This window comes from Rutidosis leptorrhynchoides, chromosome 1 (genome assembly GCF_046630445.1).
Source record: "Rutidosis leptorrhynchoides isolate AG116_Rl617_1_P2 chromosome 1, CSIRO_AGI_Rlap_v1, whole genome shotgun sequence".
NCBI classification, from domain to species: Eukaryota; Viridiplantae; Streptophyta; class Magnoliopsida; order Asterales; family Asteraceae; genus Rutidosis; species Rutidosis leptorrhynchoides.
In genome coordinates, this window is record NC_092333.1 from 424,248,821 (window position 1) to 424,273,395 (window position 24,575).

Sequence of the window (24,575 nt, forward strand, 5' to 3'; positions counted from 1 at the left end):
AAGAGCCAACCACCCTTAGCAAACCAAAAACCACTCATGCACCTTTACGGTAGACACCCCCGAAACCACCCAACTAAAAGGAACCAACCAAGCTCTAGAGCAAGGGAAGTCGTCCTCAGCCATAATGGTCCCAGGATGCACCGAGCGATGTGAATCACCTGATCATACATACATGCATACATACGTACATACATACACACATACCTAAACCTACATACACACTAGACATATCTACGTATATACATGAGACATACCTACGTACAAGCATGAAACATACCTACGTACATACATACATGCATAAAGCCACACATACAACCATACATACATAGCATAAACACCAAGTCATACATAAACCTATTAGCAAAACAATACCACACGTGCAGAAAATTAGGGGTTTCAATATCTTCTCATAATCCTATTTTAAGGTCGATTTCAACAAACCTAGCTTCTCAATATCTCCAATTACCACCTGTCCACCGTCGCCTCCTTCACCAGTCACCACTCACCACCTCCGTCACCGCCTCCGTCAACGTCAGCGTATTTGGCGCAAGCGGCCTCGAATTCTCCGCCTGTAACCTACTTCTTCAAAAGCACTGCCATCGTCTATCAGGTCGTGTATTGCTTTTGTTACGAATTTTAGATTTTAGGGTTTGAATTTGGTATTTATATTTCAAAAAACAGAAGTAAAAATCAACCAATTTAGTTTATATATTTTAACTATTTAATCAATTAATAAGTTTTTGAAATTCATGACTCGATGTTTATGTTTGATGATATGTTTGTATGAAAAGTTAGCTTAATTGTTTGATGAAAGAAGAACTGTTTGGTTTACACGATGACAGAAAAAAACGGCCTACAGCATCCGAGGTGGCAGTACAGCTTCAACAAGCATTGGAATTGCAAGTAAGTTATCATATTGTTGAAAACGCAATCCTTTATTTCAAAGCAGTAACCAAATTGTTCAAAAAAATTAGGGGTTTTTGTTCAATACTCCACGCACCGCATCAAATTCTTCCCCAATTATGTCTCACGATAAACCTAAATCGTCCCATACACAATTGTATGCTTTCAACAAAGTTAGAGTTCCTCTGAAATTGAAGGGTTTTTGTTTAATACTTCACAAACGCACCGCATCATATTCTTCCCCAATTATGTCTCACAATAATCCTAAATCGTCCCAATTGTTGATACGCAAAACCTATAAATATGATAAATCCGTTAATGAAATCACATCAACATAATTTGTTGGATTCAGTAAATCAAATCAGTTGGTTATTTGGTATGTCTTTGATTTCTTAGTTTATTTAATCTATTCAGTTAAAATACCCTAATTAAGGTACTTTTCTCATCTTTTAACTTAATCTGTTTTTGAATATTTGAATTGTGAAGTAGATGATTACTCATCATATAATCAATCTATATGAATGTTGTATGCTTTAACGAGCTGATATCTCTAATGGAGAGTGGTTTGGGTTTAGAACAGGCTCATATGGGTATCTTCACCGAGCCGAGCTTGGTGTTCTTTATGCCAGATACCGTCATGAGAAGTTAATGGAGCACATAAAGTTATTTTTAACCCGCCTTAACATTCCTAAGTTAATCCGTGCTTGTGACGAGCAACAACACTGGAAGGAACTTACCTATATATATTCAATACGATGAGTTCGATAACGCTGCCTCGACCGTCATAAATCATTCCCCCGAGGCTTGGGATCATATGCAGTTTAAGGATATTGCAGTTAAAGTGGCAATGTTGAGCTTTATTATAAGGCGGTTCACTTCTATTTGGAAGAACACCCAGACCTTATTATGACGTTCTAAATGTTCTTGCACTACGTGTTGATCATACACGCGTTGTCGACATAATGCGCAAGGTTCGTATATTACTTAACAATTAGTCGTACTCGTGTAAGCTTGAGATTCCTTGTGTATTATGTTCTGACTTTGACTTTATTTATTTCAGGCTGGCCAACTTCCTCTTGTGAATCCATACATGGTTGCAGTTCAGAGCAATAACGTATCTGCCGTAAATGAGGCATTGAATGAAATTTATGTAGAGGAGGAAGACTATGATAGACTGCGCAAATCTATAGATTTGCATGACAACTTGACCAGATTGGATTCGCACAAAAGGTGGGTTCAGTTGAACTTTCATTGTGTTGTGTAGTAAATTTTTCTAATGTGCAAATTGAATTTCGTATGTAGATTGAGAAACAGGAGCTTCTTGAGATGAGGCAATGGACCGTTTGGTAATGATCACGTGTATTGCTTGTGCAGGGAAAGAAGGAATGTTTTGCTTCATCTCTATTTGTTTGTTACGATCTGATTCGTCCAGATGTTTCTCTTGAGCTAGCCTGGTTAAACAACATGATTGATTTTGCGTTCCCGTATCTCCTTCAGGTAAAATGTCACGTTTCTTGTTCGTCTGGCTAATGAGCTTTTCTTAATTATATTTATTTGTTTAATTGCAGTTTATTCGCGAATATACTGGTAAGGTTGATGAACTCATTAAGGACAAGATAGAATCAATCAAGGAAAATAAGGCCAAGGAGAATGAGGAGCAGGATATTGTTAAACAGCAGATTCATTTTTCTCTCACTCCACTCTTATGGTTTTGTCTTTGATTATGCTTGGTTTAATTTGCTACACGGTTGAAGTTACTGATGCCAAAATTGGCAATTTTGCAGAATATGTATGCTCAACTACTTCCTCTTGCTTTAACTGACCGGGTATGGGCGGAGGATATGGTCCTCCACCACCGCCAATGGGAGGAATGGGAATGCCACCAATGCCACCTTTTAGAATGCCGCGAATGGGTTCATATTGATAGATATGCGGCCTTGGTGATTAGTTGATTAACTGATTTGCCTCATTTGTGTTTTCATCATCTCTACAGGTGGTGTTTATATTTGTTTCTTTACTTGATTTTGTTATCCAATTGTTCGGATTTGGTTCATCTTTCGATGCAAATCTGATTGTTCTTTTCGTGCTTAAGTTGATGAAGAAATCGTGCTCTGGTGTGTTAAGTTCAACTATAAAGGTAAAATTCGTAGTTTTTTTTACCATTGTTATATTCAGTTTTCACATTTTTCTTTTGTTGATTGTGGTATCCGTTTGTTAGTCTCACTGTGAAGTCAATAGGTAGGCCATTACTTAATAATTGTTTTGTGTTGCTACCTGAAGTTTTGGGTTGTTCAGGGTTTGATGGAACTTTGATACACCCATCAACTCAACATTATCAGAAGGAAACATATTTAGGGCATGTGAAGTCAATAGGTAGGCCATTACTTAATAATTGTTATATTTGTCAGTGGAGTTTTGCATAATGAAGCACCAAATAGCGTTCAAAGTCACTTAACCACATCCACATCTGGTGTGACGTTTCTTTATGATTTGATGTTTAACAATACGATTAGAATCTGCTGTTTACAGATAATTTATTAGAACGTCCCATTGAAGCCATTTATATAAACCTATGCAGCGTTTAACATCATTTAATTTGTTGTAAACAGCAGGCACGATGAACAATAATGTGAAATAATCACGTGGTGCTTTAGCAAACGATCATTATTCAGTCAGGATCAAATCACCATTGTCCGATGTTACACATGGTTAGTAATAGTACAAACCGATTATCAGTGATTTTCAATTATGAACTAATTACGAACCTAATTGATGTAATGCCCAACAAACGTAATTTGTTATTATTTTCATGTCTTAATTGTAGATTGCATTACGTTAATAATATATCAAAGTGGGGGAAGCCTCTACAAATAAGGTATGCTGCAGTTTAATGTCATTGTTGCTTTAATTGTCTCGATATACTATAAACGTTGTTATAAATTTGTCACGTCTCAGCTCAGACTGATAAATATTATTTAGGTTTTCGGTGAGAATTAAGATGAAGATGCCCATGTTGCTAGATGAAGATGCCCTTGTTGCTAGGATATGTAAGTTCTTTATGTTTATGTATAAAATTGTGTATTGGCTATTTATAACTCGGAATTTCAAGCTACATTTAATGGTATAATAACAACCTTTAATCTTTTCTGCAGTTCAAGTACATGTTGCTACTTTAGCTCTAAGCTTAGTGTAAACTCTGTTTAACTAATTGGTAAATGATCTTTTTCTATAAATTAGTAAATATAAATTTAAGGTTTGATTTTAATATTTATATTATATGTTGCTTCTAAACTAATAGTGTATGTGCCTTTAAAAAAAAAGAGCGTATATTGCAGGGTACATAATCTTGGAAAGAACTGATTTTGTCAGTAGTAACGTAATTATAATTATCAATTAAAGTGTTTATATTATTAGAATTCACTGATACTTTGCAAATGCAAAGAGTTTTTGGTTTTAGTCCAAAGAGTTTCTTTGCTAAAGTTGATGACGTTGATATAAATCTTCATGCAGAGGACTCAGCAACGTAAGGGTTTTAAGATGCCATAAATTTATTGTAATCGACTCTCAAGAAAATGCATTGGACCAGCGGGTAGTAGACTTATATGCATATTAAACTATTCCATCTCTAGGGTTAACAATTACATACAATGGTAGTTGTTGGAGACAAAAAGTTGTCTCTGGTTTGACCCATTTACTTATACTTGAGTTGAGTTGGATTTTTAGTTGTGTCCAACGGGTCAGTTGGTTAAAACTTTATTATGGTGTTTTCGAATGCTTACAGCCTCAAAAATTGCTTTATTCAAAGTTATGTTACTTATTATGAAGTAAAAATCAAAATGCTGGTAGGCCAATCTATACTGACCAGTTTTGGTCAGCATAAAAATATCATCTTGACTTGAAGTGAATGTGAAAATAGGAATTTGGTCTTGAAAGTTTAGGATTGATTCTTGAATAGTTCAATAGGATATTTAAAAGCAAAAAAAAAAAAAAAAAAAAAAAAAATCAAATAAGAGTTTGTAGTTTATTTTGTATTAATAGATTTAAGTTATTGTTGTGTTACATGAGCCCTAAGTTTACTTTTGATTAATTCATAATTCATAAAATATATGTACTCCTTATGTGATAGTCACCTAATACAATTACGTACACAATAACACATAGTAAAACTCTGAAATATTGTGTCACATGGGAACTAAATTGACATCAATGTCTTTTTTATATGAAACTTACATTTTCAATCTGTAATAAGCTATATTTCAATTTCTTAGTTAGCAGTTAAAAAGAGGTATTTGTATCTTCATTAGTTGTAACATTAATTTAATCTGTTGACAATTGTTTATTGCAGTGAGTTTAACGTGATAATTTTCAACACTGGCAACAGAGGATATGTGGTATGTATAATAACGAAAGAGACGCAGAAGGAAAAGATGAATATCCTAAATTCCGCTTAGAAGAAATATGATCTGGTGATTGAGTCCTTTGATTTCGAGGGTAACCTAAATTTTGCAGAAACAATTGTCTACTCCGACCTTAGATCACGAAAAAACATGGAGAAATGTTGATGATTCCGTGAATGGCAGATTGGTTCACTTCTAATGAATTAGTATTTGTAGGTTTCTTCATACTTGCTTGAAGTTGTTGAAGGATTATGAGGTATATAATGGAGTATTCTTTACTTGATCTTATTTGTCCCAGATTTTGTTATGTCTAGGGATTATTGGTTAATTAGTTGATACATAATGTTCTTTTTTGGTGTTTTCTGCAGAAAATCAACAAATCCCTCATAGGACGATGCTTGTGCCAACAGAGGTTAATATATCTATGTATGAGGTTTAACTGTTGAGGTTAATACAATAATAGTTACCCGACTTGTACATTTGTATTGTAACTTCACTCTTTTCTTTATGCAGTACTATAGGAAAACAGAGGTATTAGTGTCAAATGGATCTACTAATCGTTTCCATTCTTCAAACCTCCCTTGACAGGTTATCTTAATACTTTTACTATTAACTAAAAGTTATCATTCTTTTGGGTTGGTTTGCTGATACAATTAATGCTTTTTGGTTATAGTTCGGCTGACTAACAAAGCTTATTTAGTTCATAATTATTTTTAGTTCATAATTTATATCATAGCTTAGTGGCTTTACTTGACTCTTTAGCGCTCAGTAGCGCTCAGGTTCAGGTATTCAGTTGCTACAAACTAAATTCAACATATACGTATATTGTGTAACTAAAAGTAAATGGTTTGTGGTTTATATGTTCATGATAATTAATTATAAAATTTGTATTATGGTTGGACTATGTGATTTTTTTTCCCGGTCAAATTATATTATATTGAGTCCTAAGTCATACTTTTATTGTAATATATATTTGTGGCACTCAACGTCTAAACCACATCTTATGCTGCTAAATATAAATTGGTAAAATATTTGCATTGTTGTTGGTTACTTCAAAAAAGTTTACTCTATATTACTGCTCAACAACTACTTTTGTAAAAAAAAAAGAAATATTTTTGTTAAAAACGTAACGTGCACCCATTTTTCGAAAAGTTACTGGAAGTGGCATGATTAGGCCCGTTTTGAATTCAACAAGCGATCCATGGACAATGCTCATGCTACTTGTGCAATTCGAGGTATCTTTATATTTAATCAATCAATATATTGTATGTATTCTTTTTAGCTTATTGTTGAGAGATTATACTAACAACGAGTCTCATTGATTTATTGGTTTATAACTATACGTATAATGGGGCTCTACATAAACAACTCTAAATCATAACATGTTCCTTCAGTGATATGTTCACAATATATCACACCTTTTAATATTTTAAATGACGTCATTTTAGTTTCGTAGGTTTTGATAGATTGAATGTAATATTACACCTTTAATGATTGAAATGTTTTGTCATTTTAACCGATCCACCTTTTAACATTTTTAACATAACACGCTCTTCATTTTGTAAGTGTTGATAGATTGAATGTAATATTACATTAACTTTCGATATCGGTTTGTGTGTTAGTTCGTAAGGGCTTGCATTGACTTTCCAATATGACTACATGAGCTTCATTTTCTTTCACTTAATGCTGTGGTGGGTTATGAGTAAGTTTATAGGTGGCGTTGGTTTGGTTTTTAATTGACCATAGAGTCAAGTTTCTTTCAAGTGTATGTTTTGAAGTAACCATTTTCACTTTTTCATTGAAAGTAATTTATTACAATATGTAGGATTTTGGGTTTAGATTTAGGGATTATGGTTTAGATTCTAAGGTTTAGGGTTTATATTTTGGGGCTTAGAGTTTAGGGTTGGGGTTTATAGTTTTTAGGGTTTAGGTTAGGGTTCAGGGTTTAGGATTTAGATTTAGGGTGTAGGGTTTAGGTTTAGGATTTAGATTTAGCGTTTAAGGTTTGGGTTTGGGTTTAGGGTTTAGAGTTTAGGTTTAGGGTTTGAATTTAGGGTTTAGGTTAGGGTTTCGTGTTTAGATTCTATGGTGTAGAGTTTAGGGTTTAGATTCTAGGGTTTAGGGTTCATATTTTAGGGCTTATGGTTTAGGGTTAGGGTTTAGAGTTTTTAGGGGTTAGATTAGGGTTAGAGTTTAGATTTAGGGTGTAAGGTTTAGGTTTAGCGTTTTGGGTATAGGTTTAGGGTTTAGATTTAGGGTTTCGGGTTTAGATTTTAGGGTGTAGAGTTTAGGTTTTGGGTTTTAGATTTAGGATTTAGGTTAAGGGTTTAGATTCTAGGGTTTAGATTTTAGGGTTTAGGGTTAGCGTTTAGATTTAGTTTTTAAACCAAAGGATATAGAAGAGTTTAGGGTTTAAGATGTAAGGTTTAGATTTTAGGGTGTAAGGTTTAGATTTTACGATTTAAATTATAGTGTTTAGGGTTTAGGTTAGGATTACCTAATATTATCATATGTGATATGTAATATGTAAATTGGTTTTACTAATTAAATAATATGTATATTATGTATATTATGATGTAATTTTACTATAATTATTTATGAGTTGAGTTAGTTTGATTTGGTTAAATTATTTGCTGTGATTCGTTTATGTAAGCTCAGCATTGTGTATGTGTATCTGCAGGATCAGAGACATCATCACAAGAAGCCAGCAAGTCTCCATTACAGTTTAAGGTGAAAAAGAGTCTGAAAATTAAATCAAAGAAATCAATCAAGCGAATTACCCCTTCGACATGTATATATTCGTATAAGAGAGCGGGAAAACATGTCAGCTTACCACAAGTTGCACAAAGTGCATTTTGTAATGCCTTATCATGAAATTCGTAAATTACCATTGGAATGATAAAATAAATTATTAGTCTTATTTGTCATATGAATAGTTATAAACATGTTAAAGATATAGTGTTTTAAATCATCCTAATATAACATATTTACTCGACCTGTCCATTTTGTGATCTCTGTTAGCATTCTTATAATATTTATTGTTTTGTGAAATAGCCAGTAATTTTAAGTTTGGAGATCTCAATTACAGATTATACATGGAAATAGATTTAGCTAGGGTACTGATCAAGTGACAATATTGGACTGCACTTCAATAATTTGATCGACTACGAATACAATTAGAAGACGGTGTAGTGTTTCAAGGGTGGAGATAAGGGAGCATCGAATTCTCACCATTTATAAGTACTCGATATTTAATTGCAACTGCTACTCGGGTACCCTTCCTAGCATAACAGGAGAAAAGCAAAGGACACCAGCATGATATGCACATCTTATATATATATATATATATATATATACACACACCTCATTAATGTCCCATTAAACTAATTTAAAATTGAAACTTCTCCAATCAACCCATATTAGATAAAAACATAACACAATTTACCCAATCCCTTTTAATCGTGACTATGAGTGTTCGGATCTGAACGAAAACACACATATATGGGGTTTGAAAATCGAAGGAAAGTAAAAAAAGAAGTATGTTTCTAAAGGGTCGCTAAAATTCATAACTGAAAATGGGCAATGTTTAGGACGATAAGTGTTTGATTGCATTCATGCGTGACGAAAGGAGATTCGTCATGCTCCTTGATAAAACTCACCCGGTGTAATAATTCGTATATGTATGAACGTATTTTGAATCTGCAAGTTTTCCATTAGATAATGCAGAAGTGTTAATCAATATATCAAATCATTATGGATTTAGTTTGTTAATATTATTATGCTTAGAATGTAATTATAAAACACTCTGAAAAGTTCAGCGAACATAACACCTACTTTTGTATGTTTATTACGATATCTAACTATATGTGTTCCTGCATCCAATAATTAAAAAGAAGTAAGCGAATGCTGATGTAACAAATATTTTGTTGATGTGTCTACTATGTATCTACTAAATGTTGCAGCAGTTTGCAAGTATAAAATTTCCTTAACAACACTAAACATTCATATTTAAATAGTTTGATATGCATTGCATATGGTTTGGAGAAAAACAAATTATACCAATGGTGAAAAAGAAATAAAAGACTATAAGTCGGCCTTACATAATTTTACAATGGTAATGTTGAAAGTTTGTTGCACATTATTAATTGGTATTGGGTCATTATCTATTGTTCAAGATGGTTATGTTCGATACATTTCAAAACATGTTTCGGTTGTTAACCATTCTTATTTTCATTCAGACTAATAATAACAAACAACTATAAGGCAAAGGATCGTGTTGATTTGAACAGAAGATCCGTAGATGAAGAAAGATCTCGTTACCAGGCTTATCCTTTCAAACAACATGCTAATCATGCCTTTAGAGATGAGAGGCGGTTCAATGAAGTTACTGGTAATTCACGGTTTCCTAATAGTGATCTAAGAGATAAACTTACCAAACAAAGATCTGGTGAAGATCTTAGATCTAAACTCTCTGGTGGAGATCTCATATCTAAACTCCCGAATAAAAAAGAAGACGATACCTTCAAAGGTAAAAAAGACAAATATGGGCCAATAGTGTATTCAGATGAAAGATCTATAATAGTACATGAGAAGAATGAATCCTTATTTGGAAGAGCAATTATCTGTGAATTGAGATCTTTAGATTTGTTCTTTCAATTAGAAGACCTTTATATTGCAGAAGGTATGTCAGGTTTCTCACTTAAGTATCTGGGTGGGATGGACATGCTCATGGTCTGTGATTCAAAGACTAATGCTGAAAACATCCTTAACAACAAGGGTCATGCGATATTCAAATGGAGCAATATGGTTAAACTGTTTGATGGAAAACCGTTCAGGTCATCGGGGAAACTAATGTGGATTGATATCAAGGGTGTTCCAGTGAGTTGTTGGAATGAAAACACCTTCAATTCGATTGCCAGTTGGTGGGGACGAATCCTTGATATGGAAAATTGTCGAGTTGAAGAAGGTAACCAAAATTTAACCAAAGGCAGTGTGCTCATACATACAAGAAGTATTACTGTTAGGTACGACGGATGGGTCCAATTATTGGAAGGGAATGAATCATATTATGTTTCCATTAAAGAAGATGCTACAAGAGAGTTCAATATTCAGTTCAATGATTCAAAGAAAGATATGTGGGTCGATCAGGATAATGAAGCTAATGGAAGTGATGATGAGTTCATAGAAGACACATTTAACGGGTCCGATGAGTCAGATGAAGATGGTGATAATTTATTTAATTTCAACGTCGATTTAAATAAACCATTCACAACAAAAGAAGATCATGATTCAAAGAATGACCAGTGCCCAAACTCCAGGTCTGACGGCGAGTCGAACAATGGGGATGTTAATCACGTTCATGATTCCGGTAAGCCCAACCGGAAAAATCAACCGGAGGTTCAAGAAGATGAAGAGCCTAGGTGTGGGGTAGAGGGAGACAGATCAGTTGAAAACATAATTAATGCTAGTGTTCATGATGGGCATGGGCCCCAAGGTAATTCGAATTGTTCTGCTGGCAAATCTCAAGAAGTACATAATGATGCTACGTTTTTTGAGGATGACATCATTGAATGCATTAAAGACACATTTCATATTAACGGGCCCAATGATAATAGTCCAGTTAGTAGTCCAAGTTATGATGAGTCCAATAATAATAATGCTGTTAAATGTCCAATTAGTAATGTGGCCAATCGGAAGTCACCCAGCACAACCGGACCAAGTATTGAAGTGGTCCAAAATCATGGACTGGATTTAGATCAGGAGGCAAACAGTGGGCCAATAGAAACAGCAAAAGGGCCTACCCCAATTGTTGATGGAGTGGACCGGGTCAACATACAAGCTACTAACACCAATCAGACACGCAACAATGACGGTTCTTCACAAGCGATCAACTCCACCGATCCTAAAACACCGATTACGAAAAATTCCAAGGGAGTTTCTTCTAAAACTCCGAATCCATTGAAGAAAGATTGTTGTTGGACCGGTATTCGTAAATGGAAAACTTCTTCTCGTATGATGAATCTGAAGAATAGTGCAAGGAAAAACAAGTCGAATCAGCAGCAAATTAGATCTCAGTGTACTTCATGTGCGTTAAATTCGAGTCATTCCCAACCTAAACAGATTCTTACAAAGAGTAACTCGTCGAACTCTATTGGCACGAAAGATTTGAATAAAGGCAATCCCTCCTCCTCTTTCAATTCTTTGAACTCAAAAGGAGTGTATGAATATGGCTGCCAATTAGGCATGAAGTGGCAGAGGAAACCCTCTGGGTTATAGGTAACTCACTCTTTCTTCGTAAATTATTGTTTTATTAATGAAGATAATTACCTATAATATTAGGGGATTCGGGTCTGGGATTCATAGCAAATATGGTCCAACAAAAAATATTATCATAAAGGAAAAACCATCTTTTTTTGCTATACAAGAGTCCAAACTCCATCTTATAGATCGTGTATGGATACAATCCTTTTGGGGATCAAACGATTGCGATTTTATACAACAACCTATGATCGGGAAATCGGGTGGACAATTATTGATTTGGGATACACTACTTTTTGAAGCTATTGATGTATTTAACTTTGATCGTGTTATTGGCATCCGAGGTACATGGAAGTCGAATGGTATGATTTTGAACGTTCTCAATGTGTACGGACCCCATGATGATTCAAAAAAGCAAATCCTTTGGGATAAGCTATCGAGTCTAATTGAAAAGGATCCGGATGAAGCATGGGTACTTTGTGGTGATTTTAATGACGTTAGAGACGAAAGTGAGAGACTTAATTGTGTTTTTATTGAGGCCCGAGCAAGAAAATTCAATTCATTCATCAACAACAATAATCTAATTGATATTCCAATCGGTGGAAGGAAATTCACGAGGGTATGCGATAACGGAATCAAGTTTAGCAAAATTGATAGATTCTTATGTTCTCAAAAATTCGTCTCATCATGGGGATGTCTCTCAGCCGTGGCCATGGATAGATTAACATCCGATCATTGTCCAATATTGTTAAAAGATGAAGATAAAGATTTTGGCCCAAAGCCATTCAAAGTTTTTGATGGTTGGATGGATGATCCGGAATTTTCAAGTATAACAGAACAGTCATGGTGTACCTCGATTTCGACAGGTTCCCTTAAAGACCTCATGTTTCTTAACAAATTAAAAAATTTAAAAGTTGAGCTAAAGGAATGGAGTATCCGGAAGTTTGGAAAAATTGATGAGGATATAAATAAGGCTAAAGAGGCTGCCATGGTTCTCGAGTTAAAAGCTGAAGAAGGGACTTTATCCGAGGCTGAGTTAGAGTTATGGAAAGAAAACAGGAAGAAATGGTTTGAAAAGGAAAATACCAAAAAAAGTATGTTAAAGCAAAAAGCTCGAATACGTTGGGCCATTGACGGGGATGAAAACTCAAAGTTTTTTCACGGGTTTATACGCAACAAGTACAACAAAAATAACATCCGGGGTCTTAATATTAATGGGGTATGGAACGAGAATCCGGTTGAAATTAAAGATGAAGCGTTGAACCATTTTCGATCAATTTTTGAAGAAACTGATACCCTACGGCCTTCACTTGATGGCCTCAATTACCCCACAATCAGTAATACAGACGCAACCGATCTTGAATGCCCATTTTCAGAAAGCGAAATACGTGATGCTATTAATGATTGTGGCACTTCTAAAGCCCCCGGGCCGGATGGGTACAATTTACGATTCTATAAAAAATTTTGGGATATTATAAAACGTGATCTTATTGACGCTATTAACTGGTTTTGGGAGAAGGGCGAGATCTCTAGAGGATGCAATGCTTCGTTTATTACCCTGGTCCCGAAAAAGGATAATCCAGAAGGACTTGGTGAGTTCCGACCAATTAGCCTAATCGGTAGCTACTACAAAATCGTGTCTAAATTACTTGCAAATCGTCTTAAAAAGGTCATCCCGGCACTCGTTGGGCCCGAACAAAGTGCATTCCTAAAGGGTCGCTATATTCTTGACGGAGTGCTAATCGCCAATGAAACGATAGATTACTTGAAGGTAAATCGTAAAAAGGGCGTTATTTTTAAAGTGGACTTTGAAAAGGCGTTTGATAGTATCAATTGGTGCTTCCTACTTGAGGTAATGAAATGTATGGGATTCGGTGAGAAATGGAGAAAGTGGATCTTATGTTGTTTGTCCTCAGCCTCAATTTCCGTGCTTATTAACGGCTCTCCTTCTCGTGAATTCTCATTCGAAAGGGGAGTTCGTCAAGGAGACCCATTATCTCCATTCTTATTCATCTTGGCGGCCGAAGGCATGAACATCCTTACGAAAGTTGCATTAGAAAAAGGCATGTTTAAAGGTATCGAAGTCGGGAAAGATAGAATTATCGTTTCGCACCTACAATATGCGGATGACACCATTTTCTTCGGAGAATGGAGTAGGCCGAATGTCAATTGTCTTGGTAATTTGTTGAAATGTTTCGAACTTGCTTCGGGTCTCAAGGTGAATTTTCATAAAAGTAAAGTTTTTGGTATTGGAGTTGAATCTCATGAAGTGAATGTGGTTGCGAATTTTCTTGGTTGCCAAGTGGGTACTTTCCCATGTACTTACCTTGGACTACCGATTGGGTCAAAAATGAACAAAGCTAGTCATTGGAAAGTGGTGATTGATAAGTTTCATAGTCGACTCTCCGGTTGGAAAATGAGATCGTTGTCTTTTGGTGGAAGGGTAGTTCTTATCAAATCCGTTCTAAATAGTCTCCCGTTGTACTACTTTTCGCTCTTTCGCGCTCCGCTATGTGTGATAGATACTCTTGAGAGGGTGAGGAAATCTTTTTTTTGGGGCGGGACGGGGAACAATAAAAAAATTTCATGGGTTAAATGGGAAAATGTGATTAATTCTTATGGGAACGGGGGGTTAAATATTGGCTCGTTACGTGCGAAAAACCTTGCTCTATTAGGGAAATGGTGGTGGAGGTTTAAAACCGAAACCAACTCCCTATGGGTCAAGGTAATTCGAAGTTTATATGGCAACTGTGGTGGCTTAATGTTGGGTGATGAGTTTACCCATCAATCAACATTAGGTACTTGGAAGAATATTGTTATGACAGGTACAACTCTAGAAGATTTTCAAGTTCCATTCAAAAGCTCTTTCGTAAAGACTATTGGCAATGGCGATTCAACATCATTTTGGAATGAACAATGGTGCAATAGAGGAAAGTTATGTGATGTCTTCCCGAGGCTGTGCAGATTGGACAGAAACAAGGAAGCAACTTTTCGTGATCGTGTGGCAAAGGAGAATGGTGAACTGATTCTGAAGTGGGACTGGGTTCGAGATATTTCGGGGCGGGTTTTGGGCAATCTGGATCAGATTGCTACGCTGGTTTCTGCTGTAAATTTCGATGAATCAAAAACAGATTCGTGGAGCTGGTCGTTCAGCAACAAAGGTTTTGAAGTCAAGCAACTCACTTCCATCATCGAGGAGAAAATACTTGGTAATACTACTAACATCATTCCCACTATCCGTAATAATCTTATTCCGAAAAAGATTGAAATATTTATGTGGAGGGCTCTTAAAAAGCGTTTACCGGTTCATGTTGAGCTCGACAAAAGGGGCATTGACCTCAATAGCACTCGATGTCCCCTTTGCGATGGTGATCTCGAAACGGTAGACCATACCCTCATATTTTGTAATCATGCTCTTGACGTATGGATGAGAATATACCGATGGTGGGGTATGGGTAATTTCAATAATTTTTCTATATCCGAAATTGCAAACGAAGACATCAATGTGCCATCTTCAAGTCGTGGTAGCAAAGTATGACAAGCCGTCAAATGGGCTTGTGCATACTATATTTGGAAGAATCGTAATAACAAAATCTTTAAAGGAAAAAATTGGAGTGGTCCGGTTGCTTTAAGCGAGATTTAAATAGCTTCTTTCGTGTGGATTTCTAATAGACTCAAGGGGAAAAAGCTTGAATGGTTAGTATGGCTCTCTAATCCGAATATATATCTTAGTATTTTGTAATGGTACATATGTAGTTGTTGCATGCTTTGCAACTAGTTAGCTCGTGATGTTGGTTGTATTTTCGTGTACTCTAGTTCTAGACATAATGTCTTAGAACTCCTCCTGTTTTGGTGGTTTAATAATATTTCTTTGCTTGCTTTTAAAAAAAAAACAGATGTTTTTGGATGATGCTTTTGTTAAGCATAAATGATTTAGGAAAGATAATTAGAATAATTATTACACCTTTCAAAAACCCCGCGAATTCGCGGGTCTTTAACTAGTATAGGAATATAATGCAGATAATTTGTTTTTGTGTTAGGTTGAAACTTGAAGGCTCAAAGAAATTACGTTCCCATATTTAATTATAAACCAGTTTTTCTTTGACCTCACCTTCGATATATTTAAAACGATAATCACACAAGTTGCTAAACAAATATCTATTGTAAATTTGCCTCAACGAACATAAAAATATATATGCAATAAATTTTATTTATGATCACTTTGTTTGTTAGTGTTTTTGGATAACGATCATAATTTTGTTTGCCCAAATTAAACGTGACCATTGCTTTATTTGTGGAGTGGAAGAAAAGATTAGTCGTAACAATTTATAATCGTTGTCATAGTTTATCCACGTGGCACACAATTTGGCACGAATTAAACGAAAATTCCGTGACACAACATTTGTCAACTTCAACAAGGCAGTTCAAAGTGGACGCCTTTTTGTACCCCACAACCACACGAAATATCTCTCTAACTTATCACATTATTTTGTACTCCTCGTTTCATTTTGAATGGCATATTTTTTTTACATTGGATTGCTGTGCAAAATAAACGTTCATTCTATACCTTATAATATTAACAGAGATGGAACGGCAATGGGTAATCGTAGTTTTTAGAGCAATGATTTAAACCTATTATTTTTAAAATTTTAAACATAATACAGAATACAGATTAGTTTCTTTATTTAATATTTAATATGAATATGAATATTTAATAACGATAACTTTTTAATAACTTTTTAAGAACAGATAATTGCACAATCCTTGAATGGTGTACATTGTCAAATAATGACGTACGTCCCGCCATGGCCGTCACGAGCAAAGGCGGAACTTAGTTATAAGTTAAGAGGGCCGTCGCCCTCCTAGGATTTGGACCAATAGTGTAGAAGTTAGTACTATATTTTTGGATAAGTTAACTATTTTATCTTTCTTGCCCTCCTAAAGTCTAAAATATCTAGCAACAAAATTATATTCTCTACAATTGTAATAGCCGACACAAGAATTTACTTTAATATTATAAACTTTTATTGTAATTGTCTGAAATTTTTCAATATTATTGTTATTTCCTTTAACTCTCGTTGAAATATGACAATCTCGCCCTCCTTATGAAATTATTCAAGTTCCGCCACTGGTCACGAGTGACGCATAACGTATCCTGTAGCTGGACGTTTAGCTTCAACTCCTGGTTGGATACCAAGTCAACGCCGCTATTAGGCCACGATCACTCTTACGCTACGTCACCCGTAGCGTGTCGTTAGCATTTGACTTGGTTTGCACAACTACTCGTCCGTCCGAAAAATCAGGAGAACGTGGAGCAGTTAGTGGGCATGATTAGAGGATTCCGGGAGTGGTAATCGTGGTTTAGTGGGCTAGTGGTGGTTATCCTTGGTAACCGCCATCTTATACCTATAAATACTGCTCATAATCACACATTTAGCAATCAATCAACACTTTCGAACTTACCACCGCTGATCACTCTCCTAAGCTCACCTTGGAGGCTCGACAAAAGTCAACCACCACAACACCCTTTATATCCACCACATTAGCCGGAGGAACCCCTTCCAAAGGTTAGTCTTCATATTAATTGCACTCAAGTCAATTTTGGCTTGATTATTTGGCGCCATCTGTGGGACCGTTTGATCAATACTTTCACACAAGATGACAGGCGATTCCAATCCATCAACAACCGCCAATACTGGCAAAGAACCGTACGATCCTTTGAAGCCCACTGATGACAGCGGTTACGAGACACCAGAAGATTCCATCAAGTGTACTAGGTTGCAATTCGACGATGATGATGAGGCCAATAAGCGTGACATCGAAGGGACAGGAACCCCGGAAGGCAACTTAAGCCAGCTTAAACCCATCGGTGGCGAAGAAGCGATACGTTTTTTAGCAAAAGGGGGATTTGTTTTACCGTCGCTCATGTCCAAAGGCGGCGAAAAACCAACTGGTATGTCCAAAGTTCATCCACAAAGCTCTACACGTTCAGCGTCAGAGACTGGTAAGAGTTCTGGCAAAACCAGAGAGGAGGCTCGAAAGGACTTAATCGAGAACTTAATTCTAGCCGCACCGGAATCCATGAGCGCTCAGGTAGAGCAGCCTGGCGTGGCGGATAACATGTTGAACAATTGGTACGCTATGATGGGAGACAACGTTAAGCGAACGTTTGAGGTTTCCGCGACGTCGGAGAAGTTTACTCGATAAAATTTTATAATCCCATAGTGGTGGAAGGTGTTTCATTATTTTTTTTTCCTTATCATTAATCCAATTTAATAACTTGATAATTCGTGAACTTTTACCAACTTAATTTTATAGCTTTTAATATACAATAATGATTTTTAGACTAATATGTAAATATGTAGTATGCAAATATGTAATATGTATGTATGTATGTATGTATGTATGTATGTATGTATTATGGTAGCAACGTAATTGTCATAGCATAGTCATATGATATATGATACGAGTATTAAGATAATCTAGAAAACTTATGATAAGAAATATAATAATTTACGTTAAAAAGAAGAATGGGAGATTGAGTCAATTATCTAACTTGTACAATTTTGTTTGTTACATGTTGACTACATCAAGTCATCAAAAACTTCCTATAAAACCCTTCCCTTATGCATCTCATTTATCTTTAAACTTAAATTTCATTCGTTCCCTATCATCTATCCATTGTTCTCCACAACACAAATTTTAATTTCCGACCAGAATCTATCTTTGATATTCCGATAACAAGTTATATAACATGATGCTTGACGATATAATCTCCGGCGACACTCTTTTAAAAGTGTCCTTGTTCATCCTTGTTCAAGGTCTTGTATATCTTATTCTATCAAGTTCTTCCAATATCTTCTCTAAGACTGCCCCAAGTCCTCGTGCAACAAGTTTTAGAACGGTTCGATCAGTTAGTATTCGAAGGATAATGGCCGCACTATCCGACTTGCCAGCTGGCGGTGAGACTTCTCCTTCAATCAAAGACCCGAGCTCTTTGAAACGACAAGACTCGGTTCCTACCCATGATCACTCTTCGTAGATTCATTTTGATTTTTATTTTGATTTTGATCTTGGATTTGTTGATTTGTTTGTGAATAGATACTAGATGTGTACCAAAGAATTTTTTATTTTGTTTGTATTATTTATGTGTGAATTTAAAATATATATGATTAAAAAATATTAATATGTATGGTATAAAGTATGGACATTTATTGATGCTGCTACAACAGCAATTGATGAGATGAATGGCTCTATGGTGTTTGGTAACCGGATATTTGTAGGTAGACCTTGCAAACGAGACGGTGGATCCTTTGGACGTGGAACCAGGTTTGATTCTCCGGTGTTGATTTCTCCTAATCTTTCTATTTCTAATCGGTTGAGCTTGAGTGTGTTAATTGTCGATTCTACTCCCTTGAGGGAGGGTAAGGTTTTAGAATTCCTCTCTCAGTGTAAAGCTAAGGTGTCAAGTTTCATGAAGATGGGTACTTTCGCGGGGGTGATTGAATGTTCTGACTTGATTTCGTTTTCCCGTGTTTTAGAAAAGGGTTTGGGGTCCGATTTTGATCTAGTGACTCCTTTTTCTACTAAGACAGATTTTTCTTCCGGTTTGTTTGGGTCGAGGTTAGAGGTATTCCAGCCAAATTTGTCTCCGACGAGAATATTAGGGCTATTGCGGGCAAGGTGGGAACTGTGGTGAAGGTGGCTCAACCCTTTGAAGGTGGCCTTAGTCTTGGTTCTGTTTTTGTGTTCGTTGAAACTTCTAATGTTAAACATATTCATGATCTTATTCCGGTGACGTTGGTATTCGATAATCTTGTTAAAGGTCAAATTTGGGTTAATGAGATTTCTGATGTGTCTGTTGTGGAAAGAATCCAATCGACATCTTTTTCAGGTAATTTTGTGCAATTAGTCAATGATTCGGTTTTGAATGTGGGTGGTAATGGTTGTGGTCTGGTTAATTCGGAGGCCCCGTTTGTGTTTGGTGGTGGTGGTGTTCAAGTCGATAAAGGTGTAGGGATAGAGGTAGGTTGTTCTTCTCCTGTGATTGTTGGTAAAAAATGTGGTGATTATGTCAAGTCTTCGGCTAAGGATGGTTTGAGTACTTCTAGGTCTTCCGATGTTTCGGTTTCGTTAGATAAGGTACAAGCCGCTCTTGAATCGCATGGTTATCGTAAACGAAAACGGGCGAAGGTTTTTTGTTCAGGTGACGGGTTGGGTCAAGTTGATGATTTGGAAATAGTGGAGGGTGACAAGGTTGACCAGGAGGTTCAAAATGTGGAGGAGGTGGTGGAAGATGATTGTTCTGCTCGGGTTAATTTGTGTAATCTGTCTGAAGCGACTGGTAACAAGGAAGGTGGGACAGGGATTGGTAATGGGTCGGGTTTCAGGTCTGGGGTCAGTTTTGGGCCTGGGCCAGAACCAGGGCAGGGGTATGGACGTGGGACTGGGATGATTTCTGCTTCAAAGGCTTGTGTAGGTGATGGCAGTTCATCGGCTAATGTGTATAATTTTTTTGAGGAGGCGACCAAGGACATGGAAGGTTTGGTTAGGGTGGAGGGCAAGTTGATTGGATCGAAGACGCTTCCGAAACATAAAGACGGTGCGAAGACTAGGACAAAGAAAGGAAAAGGAGTGGTGATCCCGAAGGCTTCGGTTGTTGGTTAGTGTCGTCCTCGATTTGTTTTGTTCTTGTTTTAGTTTGTTTTATTTCATGTCGTGGTTCTAGGTGTTTCTTTGGAGTTGTTTGGGTGCTTTTGTGTTGCTTTGTAGCTAGTTTAGTTTGTGATGGGTAGTTCGTTTAGTTTAGGTGGTTGTGTTGTTTTTGGCCTCGTTGCCCTCGCTTGTATCTTTGTCCGAGTCTTCATTTTTTTGATGAAGCTCTCGTGTTTTTAATGTTTCAGTTATTTGCCAAAAAAAAAAAAAATTTGAATGATTAGAAAATTGAATGATTAAACCAAAATTACTAAAGCTTTACAAAATTCTAAGGTAAAGGTGCTAAGTACACTTCAAATCTACACTCTTCTCTCGATCCCAAAGCCCACTGAATACCTGTCGTATAAGAAAGAAAACGGAATACGACTGAGCCAAAGCCCAGTGAACGGATATAACAAACGCAAGAGTAGAGTATGGCATGCAAATACATTTTACAAAAGAACTTATTTTCGATATAACTTATTCTCAAAGCAAACTTATTTTGACAGAAAAGTACGATTTAGTATAGATATACAATACAAAATGTGTAAAACTTATATTAACACAAGCTTATTTCAAAGTAGACTTATTTTAATACAACTTACTTTCAAAACGAACTCTTTTTCAAAAACAAAAAGTACGAATAGGCATAAATCCACAATACCAAAGATGTCATTATATCAAAGTATAGTACATAACACAAATTTCATAAAATAATGCACTAAGAGTCAAAACAAATATCTTACAAAGTATCAAAATGAAATCATAGGGTAATTACTCCACTAATCATTCATATCCGTGACGTTTCGTATGACACTACGATAAACGTTCACCGTCAAAACAAAGTACCTAGGATCGATCCATACGCCTCCTATCAAAATACAAATAACAAAGAGCTCGTACCACCACCGGGTAATCCAAAGGAGACGCCGTAGAAATAAACAAATACACCGCTACGGTCGATGCCACATTATCGGTGTCACAATAATGCGCTCATGGGACCTCCATGAATAGGTTACTCTTAGGCACATTTTAAGAAACCGTTTTAATTAACTTATGTTTGCAAAATACTGAATACTTTTAAAGTAAATATAAATAATGAACTCTAAAATATGTCTAATAAGAACTAATATAGTGAACCAAAATATTTTACGTTTGACGAAATACTTAAAATGTTTAATAACATGATATGTCGTTTTCTTTTAAAATCTCATGTCAACCTAACCGCTCAGTTTAACTTTTGCTACTAGTCATTTACATACTTTTAGAGCCCTTATTGAATAACATAACTTATACATAACTTAACGGGACATGTAAAGCCACATAGAATGAGGGACACTCGATACGAATCACCATACCACTCGCCACACTCACACATGTTCTTTACCGGGCTGTTTCGGGACATTTCGGGACATTTCGGGGCTGTTTATTGTCATGCCCCGTCCTAATCTGGTCCCATTGAGATGATCGACTCCAAGTAATGTCTCTAAAATGAGCAAATGCACAGCGGAAGATTTCTTTCATACCTGAGAATAAACATGCTTTAAAGTGTCAACCAAAAGGTTGGTGAGTTCATTAGTTTATCATAAACGATCATTTTCATCATTTTAATAGACCGCAAGATTTTCATTTCTCATAAATACACATCTCCTATCAGGCATTTCGCAAACTGCATAGAGATAAAAATCATTCATATGGATTGAACACCTGGTAACCGACCTTAACAAGATGCATATAGAATATCCCCCAGTATACAGCGCGCATCTAATATACTAAATAATACCTCGAATGTAAGACCCAAATATTTCATAGTACATATGTGTGAATAAGTGATTCAAGTTGTGGGGTTTACGTTGTATATAATTAAAAGGCAAAAGAAGCTGAACTGGGCATTTGGCGCGCCGCGCCATTACGGGCTGACAGATTCCTTTTTCTTTTTAAATTAGATATTTTAAGGGCATTTTGGTAAAACCACTTAAGGTCCGACTTTAAGGCTTGGATCAGTTTTTTGGTGTCATAACCCGTCCTTAACCATAAGAACGAGTTAGATAACGTATGATTTCATTGCGAGGTATTGACCTCTATATGCGACATTTTTAAAAGAACAACTGCATTTATTTTACATTACAAACCATAACTCTTATTTAATACAAGCTTTAGACAATAAAAAGATGATTATCGTTTAGCGATAATCTTAGACTTACAAACTTTACATGTGATGATAACAATACGATTTCTAGCATATTTTACATTACAAATCCTCCGATATGCAGTTTTATTTTTGACACAAATATGCATACTCAAGATCTTGTTTAAATTCAACATGTTGCAGCGGAAGCTTCTAATTATCACCTGAGAATAGACATGTTTAAAACGTCAACATAAAGTTGGTGAGATATAGGTTTAATGCCGGCAGCAATATATATATAGACCACAAGATTTCATATATAAACGTTTTAATAAAAATATTCTAAGTGGTTGAGCACTTGGTAACCATACTTAACATTTAATCACGTCGCATATTCCCTTTATTATGAAATCTTACTACACCGTACCAAGTGTAGTCACGAAACGAAGTACTGTGCAACCGTTGAATACTGGTCGTCCAGTCCGGTTGGGGTTGTCAGGCCCGATAGATCTATCAACAGGATTCGCGTTTACAATACCGCTGTAAATAACAGTTACCAAGCTACAGGGAAGTATGCCAGTGGTACAACTCAACGTAGAATATATTTTTCAGTTACTTGTGTCCATATCGTAAAACATAAAATACATGTATTCTCATCCCGAAATATTTAGAGTTTAAAAGTGGGACTATATACTCACTTTCGTCTTGAAGATATGTAATTTTGACTTGGTCTCCGATTGATATCACAAACCTAACCATATATAATATATCAATACCTTTTCATTTTAAAAAAATCGTCACATATATATACTTATAATACTTTTAATAATTCCTTAGTCCGTAGTTAGCAGTTCGATGTTAGTAATTCAATTTTAATTGGTTCATTTTTAGGTGATTAATAAACCCCCAATGAAATAAATAAAAACCCCATCGTATATGTATTGGTCGAGATTAATCTTGACCCACGGTACCGGTGTTGTCAAATGACGTGTTGCGTACATAAAGTACCGGTGTTGTCAAATGACGTGTTGCGTACAATCATGGGATCTTATGATTAATCTTCTCGTATTGTTTACGGGTGATCCTGAACCATATAAAATTAAATTATGAGTACATATATATAAAATATCATGTTATTTTAGAAAGATGTGATTTATTTAATTTTTTTCCAATTAATCACGTTGCTAAATTAGTCTTGGATATCCGATTTCGTTTTGGTCATAGTTTCTTCGTTACAACTCCGTTTTCGTTGGTTCAACTTGCCACTTCCTTGGATCGAGTCCCTCTTTAAGAATATGAACTGTAAATACCTTAGTTTGTATTCGAAATCACAGGTCATAGGTCAAACTTTGGTGAAACTTATGAAGTTAATCATTTTCCATCATGTAAACAACCTTACATGATTATTTTTCTAAAAATACTTATACTTTGAGTTAAATCATAAAATTTTTATGCGTTAACATATTCATAGTAAAAATCATTTTTCCAGAAAATAAACCTCCAATTCAAAGTTTAAGATGGTTTTTAATTATCCAACCCAAAACAGCCCCCGGTTACACTCCGACGTCGTAAAAACAGTTTTTAAGGTGTTCTTTGAAAAACCAAGTTAAACCTTGTTAAATTAGCATATATTTAAGATATATTACAGGTCTTGAAGTATTTTAAAAGTTAAGTTAGAAGGATCTATTTAGTTTGCAAACAAGTTTGAAAACATTCAAACTATGTTCTTGTTGTTAAAATTTTATACCACAAAATAAGATAGCTATATATATATGAATCGAATAAGGTTATGAACATAGTTACTACCTCAAGTTCCTTGGACAAGGTTGCTGTAAAAGAGGAGTAAGAACCTAGAACCAAAAGGGTGATGGAATTGGATGAAAGATTGGAAGTAAGTTTGTGTTCTTGGAAGAATTCTTGAAGTGTTTTTGTAAGGGTTTTCTTATGGTGTTTAAAGCTTGTTTCTATGGCTAGATCTTCAAGGTTTCTTGCTGAATGATTATGGAGTTCTTAGAACTTGTAATTAGGTGAATTAGAGAGTGGTTTAAGAGTAAGAATGGTGAGCTAAAAATGGTTTGGTGTTGGTCCTTAAAAACGTGACAAAGGGGGGAGCAAGGACAAAATTTTAAGCTTGTAATCTTGTGTATTTGTCAAACAATCATACAAAAGCAATTACCTATACCTTAGGGCAGTAA

General features: G+C 35.7%; 1 pseudogene; it reads left to right on the top strand.

The window, feature by feature from the left end:
* The first annotated feature begins 389 nt into the window (after positions 1 to 389).
* Positions 390 to 4,913, top strand: LOC139886593 (clathrin heavy chain 1-like; annotated as a pseudogene).
* The last annotated feature ends 19,662 nt before the right edge of the window (positions 4,914 to 24,575 follow it).